The sequence below is a fragment of the Furipterus horrens genome, unplaced genomic scaffold (assembly GCF_987537825.1).
Source record: "Furipterus horrens unplaced genomic scaffold, mFurHor1.1.pri manual_scaffold_12, whole genome shotgun sequence".
Taxonomy (NCBI): Eukaryota; Metazoa; Chordata; class Mammalia; order Chiroptera; family Furipteridae; genus Furipterus; species Furipterus horrens.
Genome location: NW_028327182.1, coordinates 85,898,395 through 85,910,754, shown reverse-complemented (window position 1 = coordinate 85,910,754; position 12,360 = coordinate 85,898,395).

The window sequence follows — 12,360 nt, the reverse complement described above, 5'->3', positions numbered from 1 at the left end:
TGATTATCTTGTTACAATAGTTCCAATTTTCTCCCCTTTACTCCCCTCCACCCAGCATCTCCCTCCCCCAGCAATCCCCCCCCAAGTTCGTACCCATGGTTCGTACATACAAGCTTTCCCGCTTCACCCTTTCATTGTTTTTCTTTATCTTAAAACAAGTGAGACCTTTCTACCTTGAGTTCCTACTGACATATACTATACTAGTGTGTTTTTATTTACTGTTACAATTTTTGACTAAATAGTTAACATGGTTAGAACAGAAACTTGAAGATTCAGAAATATACTACCTTATTAATTGTATCACTCCCAGTTTTTATAGATCCTGTGAAAGTATACTTAAGCTGTTTTATCAGAAAAATGTAAATAATTTTGGAATTTTAACATACAATTTCCTCCTATCTATTAATACCCAATAATGATGTGTTTTCCCCAAATATGGTTACTCTGAAACAGATTCTTGGATGCATTGAGAGTTTTTGACATGCAGACAACCCAATACTTTATAGTTACAAAGGACTAAAAAGAAGGTTGAAGATGCTCTAAAACATGACTTATTTCATCATGTCATGTCCATATGCAAAATACCTAACCCAGAAGTCATTACCAGTTATGTTGTCCTTCAATTATTGAAATAAAAAATGCTCACTAGGAAAATATTTAGAAACTACTAAAAATTGGAGAATTTAGAAATATATCACCAAGATTCTTTTACCCAAAGACAATCATTGTTATATTTTGATTTTTTTTTTCAGTGTTTTTCTCTATGGATAGATTTTTGTGAGTTTATGTTTTTACTTTGTGGTGATTTTATTGCCTCCAATTATATTAATTAGTATTTTAAGGTAAACATTATTAATGGCATACAGCATTTCCACTAATGCACAATCCAAGTTTATCTGGCAATTATTCAACAGACTATTTTGAAATTTTATATGAAGTTATATTGTCATAAACAACTTTGAATATGAGTTGGAAGTAATTGGCATTTAAAGCACTTATTCCTTCAATTTACTTTTGTGTCTTTCAATTTATACAATTGGAAGATTTCAGGTCAATATTGAAGGGAACTTTGTAAGTGGTCAAGTACAGTAGCTTGGAAATGGAGGGATGAAGGTTAACAGGGTGAGAAATGATAAATGAGGGATATAATACTAACATATGAAGGGCAGTAGTTAAGAGTGTACACTCTGAAGTCCAATGTCCTTTCCAATGTGAGAACTTTGACAAGTCAGTTAAGCGCCTCAGCCTTGGTTACCTTATCTATACAAGGAACATATTAATAGATCCTAGCTCTTAGGATTGTTATCAGGTTTAAATAGCAATACTGCACAGCCCTGAGAATAGAACCTGACAATTAGCGAGCGCTCAATGCGTATCCATTATGATTCCCAAAGTTTTAGTAACAAAAACAGAATCAGGCATTACAGTTCCAAACAGGGACAGGATTAAATGACGGCTTCCTTACTTGAGGAGAAATTGAAATGTGTGTAAGTATAGAAGGAAAGAAACAGATGAAGAGGGACGCTGAGAGGTGCTGTCCTTAAAGTACCCCTTAGTTTGAATTCAGCAGTACAAATTGATAGTTAGAGAATAGTCACAGGGATGTAAAGTACAGTGGAGAGAATATAGTCAATAATATTGTGATAACTATGTGTGGGGCCAGGTGGGTTCTTGAAGCAGAGAGGGGACCATTCTGTGGGGTGCATGATTTGCTAGCCACTCTGCTGTGCATCTGGATCTAATGCAGAATGGTTTTAAATGTGAGCTGCAATTTAAGAATAAAAAATTAAATTAAAAAATGTAGATGACCTTTAGTTTGGCAGAATCATATTCAGAAAAATATTTTGCCCCAGGATTCCTTTTTCCCTGTTATTTTCTTATTCTCATCCCACCCTGTTAAAATAGGTAGTCCTGTGCCTATTGCTTTGTGGGCAGAGATGTGTTAGAAAAAAAAGCAGGGAAAGGAAGCTTCTTCATGCTTTTGAAAGAAGCCCCCAGCTCTTTTATTTATCCCCCCCCCCCTTTTTTTTTTGGCTCTAATCAGGCCTTAATGAATTCAGACCATACGCAAAAGATTTTGGAGAAAAATATCATATGCAAAAGTTAGGCGTCTGCCCAGAAACTACAAGAACTTTCCTTGGGTTAGGAGGAGGGAATCCTTATCACTAACTAGTTGAGTGACTAAAGGAATTACCTAAAATAATTGAAGTTCTATAACTGGATCTATTTTTTAAAGTAGCAGAAATAGATCATTTTTTCCTCTTAAAATATATGAAAAAAATATTTCTAAAAATATTTCTAAAAATATTTGTGCATGATGTTTTATTCATCCTACTTAGAGCTAGCAATGTTGAGAATGGTTCATGTATTCACTGTAAAAAGCACCAATATTTGTTTAGGAGTAAAGATAAAATTTATCCCCATCTTAATTGACCTTTTTCCAAGAATTTTTGTAAGAGAGATAATTCATTAAATTCCATCCATCATCATCATTATTACTTATTAGGCATTGAGTTTCTAGTATTAAGTTTTACTTTAAATGCAACTCAGTGAAGATTCCAAACTTGTAAAATGCTGTTGTTCACCTTAAACAAATAGACAGCCAGATATTTCTCCATAAAAATGGATTTATTCAGAAAAAGTATATCATAATTAAGGAGACGAGGCCTAATGACAAGCAAGGGGCAAGTGCAGAGAAACAAAGCAGAGGAATGTTCTTTTCTGGACTTGGGAGTAGCTATTATAAGTGAAGAGTCCATTGGAGGGAACAAAGTTTGAAGTGTAGTGACTTTTCATTGGCGAACTATGTCAGCCTTCCACTGGCTGAGATATTACTGGGCAAGGAGGAGTATTTTCTTCCTCCCGCTGAAGTAGTAAAGTATGCAGTATCATTGCCTGTCAGATGGGCAAGGTATATATTCCTGGGGGGGGGGGGGTCAGGAACATGTGTGTTGAGTGACACTTGTGTAAGAGTTCTCTCTTCTAGTTTCTCTACTCCATTTTAAATGAGGTTTGCTTATGAATTTCATACTGTATTAGTCTTTTCTGATTGCTATAACAAAATGTCATAATCTGGTGACTAAAGAACAGACATTTATTTCTGATAGTTATGAAGGCTGGGAAGTCAAATATCAAGGGGCTAGATAATTTGGTTCCTAATGAGGGGCCTCTTGCTGGTTTGTAAATGACTATTTGTGTGTCCTGTATCCTCACATGGCAGAGAGTGAGCTCTGGTATCTTCCTCTTCTTCTAAGGACACTAACCCCATCATTATGCCCATAAAGGGACCCATCTTCATGGCCTTATCTAAACCTATTATCTCCCAAAGGCCCCAACTCCAAATACCAACACATTGTGGGCAGGTCTTCACCACATGAATTTGGAGGAGGGCACACAATTCAGTCCATAGAAAATGCCAAAATAGTTATATATAAAAATTTAAACAAGGACTTCTGGCCAAGATGGAGGCCTAGACAGACACACTGTACCTCTCTCCACAACTAAGAAGGAATATGACTACTTCAAACTAGAGACAACCAGAAGTTCCAGAAAACTGAGCTGCATCAAAGTCCAACAAAGATATAAATAAGAAATACTCATTCAGACAGGCAGGAGGGACAGAGCCAGGGCAGAGAGGATGCAGTGTGGCGGTGGCAGCAGCAACGGCAGCTGCAGGCCAGTGGAAAGCGTAGTCACACATTCTAAAAAGTCAGGAGGGACACTTGCGGAGCGCTCCCAGCACCAGACCAGACCACAGAGCTCATGGTCCCAGTGCCAGGGAAAATAAAGCCTCATTGCTTCTGACTGTGCAAGCCAGTGGGGGTTGGGGCAGAGGGAGAAACTGCTGGTCTCTCAGCAGAGTTTGCAGACCCACCCACTCTGGGAATGACGGCCAGGACAATAGCTAGAGAAGTACCAGTCCCATGTGGAAGTGGAAGAAGTGCCTGGAAAAGGGGCGAGTGCTAAGCAAGCAGCATTGTTCCCTCTCAGACCCCTCCCCCACATACAGTGCCACAAAGTGGTGAAACGGGTTGCCCATTACTGACGAATACCTAAGGCTCCTCCCCTTAAACATAATAAATGCAACGACTCTACCAAAGACACAGAGGCAAATAAACACAAGAGCCTGTCGAGATGAGGGGACAGAGAAGTATGGCCCAAAAGAGAAAATGGATCAAGGTTCCTATGGGAGAACTGAGCAACAAGGAGATAGCCAACCTAACAGATGTAGAGTTCAAAACACTGGTGATAAACATGCTCACAGGCTTGACAGATATGCTTAAGTATGGCAAACACATAAGGGAAGAAGTGAAGGCTATGCTAAATGAAACAAAGGAAACTCCACACACAACCAATGGTAAAGGGAAGGAAACTGGGGTTCAAATCAATGACTTGAAATATAAGGAAGAAAAAAAAACAGTCAACCAGTATGAACGAGGGAACAAGAAGCGAAAAAAATGAGGAGAAGCATAGGAACCTCTGGAACAACTTTAAACATACCAACATCCAAATCATAGGGGTGCCAGAAGGAGAAGAGGAATAACAAGAAATTGAAAGCTTATGTGAAAAAATAATGAAGGAAGACTTCCTAAATTTGATGAAGAAAGTAGACATACAAGGCCAGGAAGCACAGAGAGTCCCAAAAAAGATAGACCCAAGTAGGATCACACCAAGGCACATCATAATTAAAATGCCAAAGGATCAAGATAAAGAGAGACTCTTAACACATTGTGTACGGGTGACGAGAATTCTTGTCATTTCTAAAAGGCATTTAAATTCCCTGGTATGCAATGTTTTAAAAGCAACAAGAGAAAAGTAGAGAGTTACCTACACAGGGGTGCCTATAAGACTCTCAGCTGACTTCTCAAAAGACACTTTGCAGGCAAGAAGGGACTGGCAAGCAGTATTCAATGTGATGAAAAGCAAGGACCCACAACCAAGATTACTCTATCAAGCAAAGCTATCATTTAGAATGGAAGGGCAGATGAAGTACTTCCCAGACAAGGTTAAGCTAAAGAAGTTCATCATCACCAAGTTATTATTATATGAAATGTCAAAAGGGACTTACTTAAGAAAAAGATCAAAATTATGAACATTAAAATGACAACAAAGTTACTACTATCAACAACTGAATCTAAAAAATAGAAACAAATCTAACTAAGCAAACCAGAATAGGAATAGAATCATAGGTATGGGGGTCATTTGGAGGTTATCAGCTGGAAGGGGGAAGGGGGAGGAATGGGGAAATGTTGCAGGAATTAAGAAGCATGGGTGATAGGTAAAAAATTGACAGGGGAAGTTAAGAATAATATAGGAAAGGGCAAAGTCAAAGAACTTATATGAACGACCCAAGAACATGAACTAAGAGGGGTGGGATTGCTGGATGGAAGGGGGGTTCTGAAGGGAAGAGAGCAAAGGGAAAAAAATTGGGACTACTTTAACAACATAATCAATAAAATATAGTTTTTTTTAAAAAGGAGGTAGAAATAGGTAGTTACAGAATAGCCATGGCGATATAGCCAAAGAACTTATATGCCTGACCCATGGACATGAACAATGGTGTGGGGATTGCCTGAGGGAGTCAGGGGTGCTGGATGGAGAGGGGCAAAGAGGGAAAAATTGGGACAACTGTAATACCATAACCAATAGAATATAATTTTTAAAAATTACATGGGAAGTAAATAAATTTTTAAAATTTTTAACAAGCAAACTACATTTGGTGACTCTAAAATTAATTTCTGTAATAGTTTTTGGATCTGCAACTGGATTTTGCTTGCTTATATTTAAAAATGATGATAGAACACACTCTTCCTTTCCTTATTAAAATATGAATACTAATGTAAGATTGGAGCAATATGTCATATGATTTACTATATTTTGGGTAAAGTGATGAAAAAACTATTCAGACAACCTGCCAGGTTCTGTTAGGTTACACCCAGACCTTCACGGTTTAAGACAAATGCAGGCTGAAATTTTGACTCACAGGCATGTGGTCTGGGTCAAGGATATGCTACATGTTTCTGGAAACACACACACACACATACACATACACACAGCCAAGAAACACAGAAATGTCTTCAAAAAAAATGAAAGCAAAACCAGAGACAGTATCTTGTCCTATTGATTTCTGCCATCTCTTAGAGAAGCAACTAGGTATTTCATTTGTGGTTTGCATTTCACGGAATTTTCAAAACTTAGCTGTAATGGCTTTTTTGTATTATTTCACAATTCTATTTCTGTTAAGAAACATATATATTACCTTTGACACCAGCAGGCTGGCAGATAAGCATAGAGGACTTTGAAAAAGCATATAAACAAGGTGTTTTTTTTTTAAATATGGGGAAGAAAAGGTAGCACACTGGTCAACCCAGGATATGGTTGTAAACAGCCCTCATTTTTCAGCTTTATCTTCAGTCCCTCAGGTGCCATATATTTTACTCTAGTTTCCCATAAGCCTGAAAGTGTCTTTACAGACCAACTGTTCAATCCCTATGCGCAAACGTACACCTTGTGCTAAATTACCCCTTCCTCTCCCCGACAGTCCTCACTAATCAAAATTCCTGTTCCTTCTTGTGTATGGATAGAAGGAAAACAATCTAATTAAACTAATGCTTAAATGTGATTTCCTGCTTGCCTTTCCTCCCTTTTTACCTGATCTCTTAACTCTGTAGTGTTAGGGATAGAATTATAAATAAGATATGGCCTTGAACTCACAACAAGAGTCAGACAGGCTTCCTCGTGGTATGCAGGACAAAAACATATATTTATAATACAGAAAAAAACTAGGATTCTGGCAATGACATCCTATGGAGTTCTAGGATTTAGTAATTTCAACTTTGTTATTTTTTTTTTAATCAGCACTTGAAAAAAATTAATGCTAACAAAGCTACTTGAACCACTTTGTTTTAACAAAAGTGTTTCTTTTGATTCACTTATTCCATTTGTTTATATACCTTTCACATTCTTTTGTTTTCATTTTATCATTGGTTAGCACTAAGTATCACTGTTATTATCTTCCCATATAGAAGAGAAGCAAATAATCATCTCAGCATAGCCATATAGTCATATGCTTCAAGAATTTTTTCTTATATACTAATTTTCTTAAATACTTTTTAGTAATAAAACAGTCTTCACATGAGAGCTTCAGCATCAGCAGACTAACTTAACTGCTGAACAGCCCAAAGAAAACAGTCCTAGAGACCATCACCCAGGGGATTCTGTCTTCAAGTTCAATGGGTCTGTTGCTCAAAATGACTTTGCATGTAGAGTTGTTTTTGTCCTAAACTTTAAAGTCAAAAGTCTGTGTTTTTCATAGTTCACACTTTCTACCTAAAACCCAAAATATTATTTTAACTCAGTAAAATACTTGAAGCTCAGCAAGGCCCCAAATGAAATAGCTACTGTGTTTCTGTGATTCATTTGTATACATAGGAACTTGGCAACTATAACCAACAGTCTACTTGGGCCCACAAATATCTAATATAAGTAAAGGAAACTCTGCTATATTTTATTCCACAATAGAATTATTTTAGTAGTGAATTCAACCTTTCAACATAAGGATAGAAGAAACCTATTATGACGTGTGTTTTACAAACTCTTTCAAACTATTTTCCTAACATTTGAATTTTGGCAAAGTTTTTGCTACATTCTGCCCAGCATAATTGTTCCCAACTCAAAATGAGATATGTATTTTTATGAAAACTTTAATTTTAAATAATATTTTTTAAATTTTATACTAAATGGAAACCTGGTCATTGAAAATTCATGAAAGAAAACACTTTTGTGTGTTGTTTTATTCAAGAAAATAATTAAGACCAGGCTATAGAAGTGACACTATATAAATATGGATGTGTCTTATTGGATACTAAATAGAACAACAAAGTTTTCAAGAGTTTGAGAAAGAATTATGCACTTTCAGCTCTAACTTCTCATTTATTTCTAACAGTTAACACACCACTTCTAGAAGGCTGATAATCTATAAGTAAAATAATGATTTCTATGGATGCCTAAGCAGAGGCATGCATCGATATGCTTAAGCTAAAAAACTCACTGTATTCAATGCCTAGTAATGCTCATTTTAAATATAAATGATTGTCTTATTGATATGTAGAGTTTAAACTAGATAGTGTTCATAATTCCAGGAGTAGGGTGACCTCTGTTTCAAGATAATGTTGGATTGCTCAGGGGGAATCCACTGAAAGAGAAACCGTCCTAAGGACAAGCCTCCAGTTTATACACGCAACGGATGCTATCTCATTGTGCTGAACAGAATAGTGATGAAAATTTTTTAATTCTTTACCACTTGGTCAAATACTTCAGCTATAAAAACATTACGAGAGAAAACAATATACTTCTTTTCAAATGAACTTACCGAAATGGACCATACATTTAGCAGTAAAACAAGTCTCAATACATTTTAAAAATCCAGTTAGTCATAATATGCTCTTCAACCATAATGAAACTAAATTAGAAATCAATAGCAAAAAGAAAAAAAAAATTTTCTTTTGAATACAGATGCAAAAATTTCAGCAAATTGAATTCAATAATATATAAAAGATAATACTTCATGACCAACTATGGTTTATCAAAGGAATGCAAATTTGTTTAATATCTGAAAATCAGTCTATGAGAAGTGTCATTAAAAGACTAAAAAAAAAACTAAAAACTTTATGTAAACTAAAATAAAATCTTTAGAAAAAAATTTTTATGTCTAAGATTCATTCATAATTTTATAAAAACAATACTCTCAGCAAAGTAGTAGAGCAGGGCAAGGTTTCCCAGTCTCAACATTGTCAGCATTTTGGTCAGACAATTACTTGTTGTGGGAAGCTGTCTCGTGCACTGTAGCATGTTTTGAAGCCAGAGGCACCATTCTGTCCCAGTTGTGATAGCCAAACATATCTACAAACATCTCCAAACATCCCTGGAGAGCAAAATCATTCTTATTTGAGAACACGGAATGGAGGGAACTTCCTTAACCTGATAAAGGACATCGACAATAAAACTTTGCAGCTAATACCATCATTAATGATAGAAGACCAGATGCTTTTCTGCCTAGCCCCAAAACAAGGCAAGAATGTCCACTTTCACCAATGGTCTTCAAAATTGTAATGCAGACACTGGCCTGCAGAATAAAGCAGCAACAACAAACAACAAAAAGAAAAGCAAAACTACCTTTATTCACACACAATATAATCACCTATGTAGAAAATCTTCAAAATAGCTTCTAGAACTAATTAATGAGTTTTGCCATTTTGGAGGGTACTAATCATTGTAAAAAGTAAATTGTGTTCTATATAATAGCAATAAGTAATTGAAAATGAAAGTTTTTAAAAATACTAGCTATGGAGGCATCAAAAATATACTTAGAGATAACCCTGAAAGAAATGTGCAAGACTATTATAGTTGAAGGTACAAAACACTGATAAAATAAATTAAAACCTCAATAAAATAAGAGATACATAGTGTTTGTAGAATAGAAGACTCATTATTTAGATGTTAATTCTCTCCCAATTGAATTCACTACCAAACTTATTAAAATTCCAACAGCTTTTTTTTTATAAAAGAATAGACTATTTCTAAAATTCTTATGTAAATTTTATGGTAATAGATTAGCCAAACCAACTTTTAAAAGGAAGAATAAAGCTGAAATATTAATAATACTTGATTTCAAAACTTCAGTAAAGCTATAAGTTCTCTCACAACTCAGTATAAGAAAACTAACAACTCAATTTTCTAAAATGGACAGAAAATTTGAACAGACAAATCATCAAAGAAATACTGAAAATAAATAAGCATGGGAAAAGACGTTCAACATTAGTAATTATCAGGAAAATGCAAATGAGATATGACTACATACCTATCAGAATGGCTAGAATAAAAAATACTAATCATACCAAGTGTTTACATGCATGTGGAAAAACAAAATTCTCAGAAACTTTTAGTGGAAATCTAAAGTAGCACACCCACTTTAGAAAAACAGTTTGGAATTCCTGAAAAAGTTAAAAATATGTCTATCAGATGGCCCTGCCTTTCACTGTGAGGTATTTATCCAAAGAAATGAAACAATGCATAAATACCAAAATTTGTACATGAGTGCTCATAGCTGTTCTATTTGTAATATTCAGGTAACTTTGCCCCAGCGTTCTGGCCCCAACTGTCCATTAACAGGTGAGTCAATAATGAAATTGTGGTATATTCCTATAATAGAACACTATTCAGACATAAAAAGAAATGGGTTATTGATTTATGCAACAATATGAATGGATCTCAGATAATTATGCTAAGTGAAAGAAGACAGAAGAAATACATATGACTCCATGTAAATAAATGTCTAGAAAATTTAAACTAATCTGCAGTGACAGAAAGCAGATCAGTGGTTGCCTCGGGGTGGAGCAGGAGAAAGGACCAACAGGGAAGGATGGCAAGAAGGCACAAGGAGATTTGGAAATAATGGATATGCTCATTATTTTGATTGTAGTGTTGGTGTCACAGGCATAAGCACTTGTTAAAACCAATCACATCAGACACTTTAAGTATGCGCATTTTATTGTGTATCAATTAACTCTCAATAAAAGCATTAAAAATACATATGAGAAGTGCCAAAAACATCTTAAATCTAGAAAACTGAGAGCTGAATTAAATAATAAAAAGAAAGAAATTAGCAAAAGGATTCAGAACTAGAAAACAACAGCAAAAATAAATACACCACCAGGAAATGAGAGAAACACAAAGCAACACCTTTCTTAGCAGCTTTAAGGGATGGAATGCCAGGGAAAGCGTTCTCCTGCACCTGGTTGGCCATGTTTCATAAGAGAAATACCGGAGATAATTTTATACAATAGATCACACAGACAAGCATATTTGCAAAATTGTGTAAGTTTTGTTCCTTATGTATCCTGTATTTAATGAATTATTTATTATGGGTATAATCTTTATGCAACTGAGAGCAACAAAAAATAATTTTAACTTGAGCAGCAATCAAAAGCATAATAATGGTTAGCTGAAATTCACTGAGTGACTTACTGAATCGTGATATCTAATATCCACCAGTCTTCACAAGTATCATATTCCCATCTAAAATCATTCCCTGCTTCTAGCTCCAGAGTTCTCTGTCCTACCCCAAAATTTACTCCAGCATTTCTTCACTCTTTTCTCTACATCTTTTTCCTGCCTTCAGGAAGATATCATACTGATTAAAAGACAAAATTTGCAAGCATACCATTATTCCTTTCGCACCCTGATAAAAGCTTCTCCTGGCCCCAGACTGTTGCCCTGCCATTGGTTTGCTTTCCTTTGCAGTAAAACGTCAGAAGAGTCAACTCTACAACAGTCTTCAATTCCTTTCTTCAAATTCTCTTTCAAACCATGCTAATCAGGCTTTTGTCCATGATTATTTGTCATTATCAACAGTGATTTCCACATTGTTCAATCCAATGGCCAATCAGTTCTTTCTCTTCTTATTTTCTATGTGCTTGACCCTATGTTAAATATTTAGAAAATTATCTCAATATTTATTTTTATACTCATATTTGGTAAGGCCTTTATGAGAATATAAGTTCTGAGGTTTATTTGCAGTCAGGCAACTGAAGGATGAAAAATAAATAAAAGTGATTAAAGATTTGGGAAGTAATCTTTCTAATAATAGAATAAAGCATAAAGTCTTGTTTTATTTAAAGAAGAGAATATCAGGAAGCAAATTACTAAAATATAATATCTAGATATCTCAAAAGACATTTGTAAATGAATGTGAATACGGTTTTGTTGTTTTCTCAGTCCCAGTTAAACAGAAATATGGCTAACTTATATGAAAGTGAGGGGAATTGTACGATTCATTAGGAGAGTCTAGCTAAGAAGGATTAGTAGAACACCAACATTCATTTATTTATTTTATTAATTTATTTTTTAACAAGGTTACTTTATTTTATTTTATTTTATTTATCTGTTTTTAGAGAGAGGGGAAAGGAGAAAGAGAGGGTGAGAAACATCAATGTGCAGTTGCCTTTCATGCACCCCTAACTGGGGACCTGGCATGCAACCTAGTCATGCGCCCTGACTGGGAATCAAACCAGCGACACTTGGTTCGCAGGCCGACACTCAATCCACTGAGCCACAGCAGCCAGGGCTCCCAACATTTATTGAGCACCCACTATATACTAAGGGTAGGACGAGGTATAGATTGTTGGGGACCCCCAACCTGCAGAGATCCTCTGGTGTCATGGATGACACGAAGAATTCCCAGGCAGCTTGTGCTAGGGGAGAGAAGGCCCGCAAATGTCTGAGAGACAAATGCCTTGATTGCCTTCCTCCAAGGTCTTTTATTGAGTGCAGTAAGCTTAAGGGCATATAGCATGCATGTAA